The sequence below is a fragment of the Silene latifolia genome, chromosome 9 (genome assembly GCF_048544455.1).
Source record: "Silene latifolia isolate original U9 population chromosome 9, ASM4854445v1, whole genome shotgun sequence".
In the NCBI taxonomy this organism is placed as follows: domain Eukaryota; kingdom Viridiplantae; phylum Streptophyta; class Magnoliopsida; order Caryophyllales; family Caryophyllaceae; genus Silene; species Silene latifolia.
Window position 1 is genome coordinate 128,096,171 of NC_133534.1, and position 8,805 is coordinate 128,104,975.

Below are 8,805 nucleotides of genomic sequence, written 5' to 3' on the forward strand. Positions count from 1 at the left end.
GTCATGAATGTGCAAAAAATGATGAACATGCTATGCAAGGAGTACTACTCTCAATTCCTAATGAACTGGTCATGAATGTCACCAGTTATGGCTCTAAAACTCAGAATTTTTAAGTAGTTTGCCAATTTATCGGTCAAGTCTAAACAGTCAGCTATATTTGAACAGAAATTCGTAGACTATGCGTATGACAACGCTAATAACTATCAATAAAAGTGCAAGGCTCAAGCAAAAAGACAAGTTATAGTGCATTGTCATCATGGGAATCTACCGTTCCGACTCAACCTATATGCAGAAATAAACGTGAATATTTTTTGAATTTTTGAAATTTTTCAATTTTTTTGGATTTTTCAATGAAATAGAACAATGCAAGGTTGAAAAATAAACGTGGATGCAAAACAAATGCAGATGCAGACTCAAAAGGATGCAATACCCTCCCCAAACCAAAACGGACAACGCCCTCGTTGTCCTCCAGCATACACCAGCAGATATATACAGGGGAACGGGAATATACAACCAACAAAATAAAAATAATAAAATAAAGGAGACAAAATAAAAGAGTAAAAGATACATACAAAATACGAACTTCCCCAAACCAGCCAGAAAACTGGGGAAGTGAGTAGACCAGTAGCTATTCGTCGTCGTCGTCGTCGTCTCCATCCACCTTGTACTCCGGGTCCTCCTCCTCCTCTCTCCTCCTCTGACGCCGGGTACCCCTCGGCTGGGTACTGGAAGAAGGAAGGGTGTGGCCAACCCTCCGGGATCGGTCTGTGTCGCCGCAAGTGGTACTCGTACAGAGGGTGTAGGGTCAAAGCTAAGTCCCTCTTCATACGAGCCTGACGCTCTGCAAGCTCGATCAACAAACCAGAACCGCGCCCCCTTGGTCCCGGGACGCGGGCGCTACAAAGGGAGAAGGTGGTCTAAAAGTAGCCGGAAGACCGGCTCGTCGTGTGCGGTCGGTGGGAGGTGGAGCAGGAGTAGGAGTGGTAGTAGTAGTGGGAGTAGGGGTCGGATCGGGAGTAGCCGTGGAAGGCTGGGTACTCCCTGAAGGTGTGGACCCCTCTCCAGTCTCAAGTCGCCGCTTCTTAGCGGCGGGTGCAGCGGGAGGTGGACGAGACTGAAATGGAAGGTGAAGTAGAGGCAAAGCAGGCAGACGGTGGCCCTTTACCACAGTAGGTAAGGGCTCAAGACGGGGGAGACTGTTGCAAGGTAAGTCGACAGACAAGGAGCCGTCAATCTTTCAAGTCTGGTAGTCTGGGGTAAGCCAATGCTGAGCGAGCATGGCAGCCAGACTCAGTGACCTCTCTCACTCAAGGTACTGCAGGTCACGAGGCCAAGTGGGGAAAAGGCGATGGGCAAGAATGGTGGCTATGCCACCGCAGGCAATGGTTCCCGCCTCCTTCTTCCCCTGGTCGTGCAGGTACTGGGCGGTGAGGTAGGCAATGTTGAAGGTAAAAGGACCTTCACAGTCGACGTTCAGATAACCGCCCAGGATGGAGAGCTCAGTGTTGGTAGTGTTGTTCGGCTCCTTTCGGCCGAAAATAGAGCTCCCCATCAGTCTAAGAAAACAACGAACGGGGGGATGGTGGACCTGGTGGAGCTTACGCTCCTGGAAACGGGTATGGGCCAGGCACCGCCAAACCTGACGGTAAACCTTCCTCGAGTCTGATGTCACACCCGAGGAGGTAAGGTCAAGTAACCTACCAAACTCCGCTAGAGGCATCGGGAAAGTTCGGTTGAACAACCGGAAGGAGACTGACAAACAGTCGGGATCAGTATCGTATGCCCCTGAGGAGAAAGTAAAAGAGCTGAGAAACTCAAGGCTCAGATCTAAGAAGGTACGGGCCCTCATGGTAATGAGGCCAAGCATCCCCGTGCCACGTAGTAAAGTACAGACTGACTCGTAAATACCGAGTTTCTCTAATGCCGATTTATCCAAAAATCGGGAAGGCACATGTACACACTTGACCAAGCTAAAGAATTTTGTACGATGGACAGCGTTGACGAATAATACCTGTGAGTAGTCTGGGTGGGAGTCGAGGGAAGTGTCCCCTCGGACTGTAACTGTCTCAGAGGTAGACGGAGCGGCAGCTGAAGTAGAAGCAGAAGCAGCAGCTGTGGAAGTGCTAGGAGCGGGAGTAGAGGCAACAGGAGCTGGCGTAGCTCGAGACTGTCTACGACCCCGGCCTCGGTCTCTGGAACGCAAGGCAGCAGCCCGCTCTCGGACGGTGTAAGGAACCAGGACAGCTCTGAAGGCAGCTGCAACCGCAGGTGAGTCTGCCACAGGTTCAGAAGTAGAGGCTGGTGTACACGTAGTGGCTGCTGTGGTCACCATTGAAGAGGAACTAGCAGCAGTGCTAGCTGTGGTGGTGACCGTAGTGGAAGTGGCAGCCTGAGCTGGGCTTCCAGCTGAGCTAGCTGGAGCAAAGACCGTCCCTGCAGCTGAAACTAGTAGTACTGGGCTGCAGTGGTGACTAAAGCGGAGGCAGTGGCAACAACAGGGGCCACTGACTCACTCAAAGACGAGCTGGAGGACGAACTAGTGGAAGGTAAAGAACTAGAATCCATACTGCAACAAGGTAAAGGGCATGATAAGAAAATAGTTGCTAACCGTGGCTAAAACAACACGTAAAACCAGCATGTGACAGCACGTAAATGCCCCATCAGTCGAAAAAATTCGACTTTACAGCGCAGAGATCCCAAACAATTCCTCAAAATTTTCGAATTACAGCATGTAATGGCGATAGGGGACGGGAAGAGCAGTTAACAACAGCGGCATGTAAGTAGCAACTGAAATGAAATAAACCATGGCAGCATATAAACCGTCTGAAAGTCGAAATTTTCGACTTAAACAGCCCTAATCGCATATTTTGTGCAAGGGTTCAGAGTAAACATGTCTAGGCATCAACAGGGGTACGATATCAGTCAACAATCAGCAGCATTATCGCAACAAAGATGCTAGCTAGACAAATTACAGCAACAAAAACCAAAGTGACAGTCGAAAAATTCGACTGTCATGAACCCATATCACAAAAATCATGTGGAATTCGAATTAAGCATGTGATAAACATCGAGGAGTTGGGATTAATCATCAAGCAAGAAGAATGAGGGCCAATAACACAATTAAAGTCGAAAAATTTCGACCAACATGAATATTCGAACCCTAGCTTTCTTATATCAACTTGGTTGAAAGAAACCAGTTCGGGGGAGCTGCAAATGAAGATGCAGCTAAGCACATGGAGACCTTTATCGATTATTGCTGCTCCATACCCCCACCAACTGGCGTGACACCGGATCAGATAAAAGAAACCATGTTTATTTTCTCACTCCGCGATGCTGCAAGGGAGTGGTATAGGGATTTGGACCGGGCTGCTCACGGTATAACTGACTGGAATTCACTGGCTTTAGCATTTTACAAGAAGTACTTTACCTCATAAAATTCGAAATAATCGAAATCAAAATACAAAGAAGGTAAAAGAATCACTTACTTGATGACAATGATCCTACAAATGCAATTAATCTTCAAAGAACAAGAACAATAGGCGATTTTTCGAGATGAAAACCGCAAACCCTAAAACCCTTTTAAAACCGAGAAGACGAGCACAAATAGAGGGGAAAAAAAGGGCTTTTGAAGATCAATTAGCAAGAAACAGATTGTAGGTGGCGGATTTGGAGATTGGGCAAGAAAATATGGGATTTGGGGAAGAAATTGATCGCAAATAGGGGTGTTAGTCGAAAAAATGGGGAATAAAATGAATTTAGAACAAAAAGAAAGAGTTTAAGGAAAACACTCCCTGAGTCCTATTCATTTCCACTCGATCGAGTGGTTTTAAACCGCTCGATCGAGCACTGTTGATGTTCCTGTTGCTCGCTCGAGTAAATTTTACTCGATCGACTAGTCCAGCTTATTGCTTTGCTCGATCGACTGGAAAAGGTGCTCGATCGACCGGATTTTCACTCGATCGAGTACAAAAAGTACTCGATCGAGGACTTTTCTCGCGTAAGCTTCTTGAATTTCGTCTTTACTTCCTTGAATTGCGTGAAACTTCCCCAAACCTGCATAAAACACACGCAAAAATTTCCCAATATACCAAATACGCATAAGAACAGTCTATAGTCTTACGTCTATGCTAAAAACTGTCTAAAACTAATTGTCCTAATTAAAATGTAATAAAACAAATTCAAAAGAAATTCAAAAATTATCTATTACAAAGTGTTACACGGGGCATTTCCCCGTTTAATTCCCATCAAATTTCAGTAGCCCCTTGGTGGGCTGCTGACTGGAGGACGTCACCTCAGCAACATTGACTGTCCTCTTCAACTTCCATGAGCATGAGTAATCACTTGAAACGGTAGGAGGGGAGTAGTTCACATCCACATAAGCGTGAACCTTCCTCGTCCTTGCTCCTTTATCACCAGCTTTAGCGTCAACATCTCCAGTTTGATTGATAATGATTGCACCATGTCCTTTGACAGCTTCCCCTTTGCTTTCATCTGTACCTACAGCAAGGAAAACAGACGAACTTTCCTCCTTTTTGCTCTTGAGGCGGAGGGTTAACAATAGCGGCACAATTCTCCAAATTTTCATTTGGAGTGTCAATACTAGGATCAATAGAAGAGAGAGCGTTGCAAGGCTGGGCTTGCATGGGAGCTCTCCGGAACTTAGACTGATGAAAAATCAGCACCTCGTCCCCTACCTGAAAGGTCAAAGTCTTCCCCGACGTCTATAATCGCACGGGCAAAGTGGACAAAAATGGTCTCCCTAAAATAATAGGGGTGTGTGCATCTTCGGGGATGTCTAAGACAACAAAATCAACGGGAATAAAGAACTTCCCGATCTGAACAGGTACGTCTTCTACTACACCTAGTGGCCGTGATAAACTACGGTCGACCATCTGGACAGTCATGTTGGTACAACTCAGCTTTGTCAAGCCAAATCTCTTAGCCAGAGACAAAGGTAAGACACTCACGCTTGCGCCTAAATCGCATAGCGCGTTATCAATCAAATGCATACCGATATGACACGGAATTGAAAAACTACCCGGGTCTGATTGCTTAGGGGGTAACTTATTTTGAAATAGGGCTGACCCCATCTCAGTCAAAGTTACGGTCTCACTGTCATTAATAGTCCTCTTACGCGCTAAAATTTCTTTCATAAACTTTAAATAAGAGGGTACCTTAGTCAGCAATTCAGTGAACGGCACGGTGACTTCCAAGCTCTTCAAAAGTTCGACAAATTTGCCAAATTGTTGATTAGCTTTAGTATTTTGCAGCCGCCTCGGGAAGGGAACCGTGATAGGTATCTCAAGTCCCTTGTTTCTCGCTTCCAATGTATCTTCCGGTGCAAGTTCTGTATCCTTTGGACGCTTCTTACCTCTCGAACGAGGTCTTTCCGGTGATTTCTCGCTTAAACGAGCACTAGCAGGCTCTCGAATAAGCTTCCCGTCATCAATACTATTCGATCGACCAATTTGCTCACTCGATCGAGCAGTTTCTTCATCAATGTCAGTCGATCGAGTACAATTTCCACTCGATCGACCAACTCCACTTTCTGCTTCACTCGATCGAGTAGATAAACTACTCGATCGACCAACCTGTTCTTCTTGTTCACTCGATCGAGTGGAAAACCCACTCGATCGAGGGCTTTCATCTTCAGTTCTACTCGATCGAACACCAGATTTCAGTCGATCGAGTAATTCCTTTGTCGTGAGCCCTTTTCTCTTAACAGAACACTGTTCACCATCAGTTACAGCTTCCCTTGGGTATGATTTCGACACTTCCGGTCCCGCATAAGAAAGACCGCTTCTCAATTCTATCAGATTTACCGTCTCATGTGGATTCTTCTCATTTTGAGTCGGTAAATGACCCTGCTTTCTCGTGGACTGATTCGCGGCCAATTGGGCAACTTGAGTTTCAAGTGCCTTAATAGACGCGTCCTTCTGTTGATCACTCAGCTGCAACTGCTTTGTAATGGATTGCAACATAGACTTTATCTCTCTTATTTCATTCACCCCACCGGAAGATGATGCACCATGGTTAGGAGGATTGAAAGAAGGAGGCTTCTGAAAGCCTTGTTGATTCTTGTGTGGAGGAATATACGGCTGCTGCTGATTCGGAGGAGCAGTGGGATTGAGCACCTTCTGACTACTCCACCTCAAATTGGGATGGACGTTCGGCTCGTAATAAGTGTTGTTTCGCTGTAATGTTGAAAGGCGAAAGACAAGACTCATAGGAGTTGGGACAATGATCCGAGACATGCCCCTCTCCTCCACATCTTCTACAGACGAAAGGACCGTCGACACAAAGATTCACCGATACATCCCTCCTTTGGAAGCTCCTCCCAACTCATATTTATCAAATCTTGCAGTGAGAGCTTCAAGTGTAGCTACAGAAGAAGATTCAGCAGCTCTTCTTTGATTGCCTCTGGAGTTCCCATATTCAGCCTTATGGGTGGCCAAATCATCAATGATCTTCCACCCCTTAGTCTCTCCCATGTTCTCAGCAAATCGGCCATTGGCGTGACATCTAAAATAGCTCTCGATCGTCGTATGACCCATTATAGAGGCGATTGCAAAGACTCCACTTTTCGAACCCATGGTGCGGAATGGTTCGCACCAACTTCTTGAAGCGGACCCATGCCTCGTGAAAGTTCTCGTCAGGCCCGTGTTTAAAGCTCGTGATCTGAGCTCTAATGGCAATAGTCTTCGATGCAGAAAAGTACTTCTTGTAAAATGCTAAAGCCCGGTGAATTCCGATCGGTTATACCGTGAGCAGCCCGGTCCAAATCCCTATACCACTCCCTTGCAGCATCGCGGAGTGAGAAAATAAACATGGTTTCTTTTATCTGATCCGGTGTCACGCTAGTTGGTGGGGGTATGGAGCAGCAATAATCGATAAAGGTCTCCATGTGCTTAGCTGTATCTTCATTTGCAGCTTCCCCGACTGGTTTCTTTCAACCAAGTTGATATAAGAAGGCTTTAGTTCGAATTTCCTTGCCTCCCCTGGTAATACAAATCCCTTATAGAGATTTGCATTTTCAGTAGTGATGGCAATAGTTGCTTCTTGACCATTTCTAGAAAATGCGGAGAAGTGACTGTTTGGTGATGAATTGGAAAGGCGGAGATGAAGGTGGATCTTCCTCGAACACTCGTTCTCGTAAAAGCTTGCTAGAGTACTCGGCTCTTCCTCGTCGGTAATACCCTTTGTGATCGTCTCAACTCGCGCAAAGATTTCTCAAGCTCAGGATTATAAGGCAATAATTCACCACCCTGTGACCTGCGCATAAGAAGAAACTACAAATAGGATATAAGAATAGTCTAAGGAACGGATGTCCCTTAAACTGAAAAGGACTAAAAACAAAGCAACAAATAAATTAAACAATTGCCTCTCCGGCAACGGTGCCAAAATTTGACACGGCTATCGCAACCCTATCAAAGATAAAACCTAACGGTCTCAACTAAAATGTAGCAGAGGCAGTCGAGTATCGAATCCACAGGGAGGTAATGTAATTAACAGTTGCCTAATTCTAGTCCTAAAGTAACAATGGGGGGTTTTGTTGAATTGATTTCTAAACTACGGGATTTAAAGGAAAAAGAAATAAAAACAAAAGCAATAAGGGCAGAAAATCGGTTTAGACTATCAAGAAGAGAGGGACATGTCGGGATTTCGGTTCACTACGGTAGTCCAATAACTCAGCTGTAAATGACTCAGACGAACTAATGTGAGACGGATGTTGAAAGGTCCTTTCGGTCCACTTTTTATCCTAAAATACCACTAACTTAACTTTCGTCCTCATTAGGGTAGTCTACTGTTCATAGCAGGCCTATTTAGTCCAATCTTTCGATCCAGGATTAATTTTAGCCAGATTAAAGGGTGACATAGAAGCATGCACTCAACTAGGTCGGATAAATACAGTTAAATTGCTATGGTGACAGGGTCTCACAATTAATTCATCTAATTCATTTACTACGTCGTCATATTTCTACCGCAGATTCCCTAATCCCAACATGAAAGGGATTTAGTTACTCATATCGCTAATTAAACTAACATCAATTAAAATTCCAACAGAAAACATAATGAAATAACAATAGATCGCAATAAGGAAGATTAGGGCAAAGAAGTAAATGCAACGAAACAAGTAATAAAAGCAAACAAATGATTAATTATTATTAAAGGGAGAGAAGGAATTACAATCCAAGCGAATCCGGCGTAAAGAACACAAATTCCAAGTGAAACAATCCCGAAAATAAAGTAACAGTAGAGAAGGATGAAGCAACGTAATAATGTTAACAGTAGAGTGTTTTCTAATATGAAAGATGATCCTAATTAACCTAGTAAAGCGTGCTTAAATAGCAAACAAAATAAGTTTAGCGAAAATAAACAACTCACGGGCTGTTTAAAGCCCAAAACCAACGAAACCACTCGATCGAGTGGTTTAAAACCACTCGATCGACCAACTCTTCAGCAATTTCTACTCGATCGACTGGAAAGCTGCTCGATCGAGTAACAGGTCTTTGTGCAGCTTAAGGATCGAGTGAAAAACCACTCGATCGACCATCAGGGGACGTGAAAACCACTCGATCGAGTGGTAAAACACCTCGATCGAGTACTTCATCTTCATTACAGCTCAAGTCCGCGTCTAAGTGCCTCGTATTGCGTGCCACGACGCTTCCAAACACAGTATCTCACTCAGGAAAATCCCGTCTCCTCTAAATGCATGCAAAAAGGACGAAAAAGGGTACAGTTCCACTACTTCTGCGCTCATTTCTACAAAATAGATAAAACGAACCAAAGTAGCCAATTCGGGGC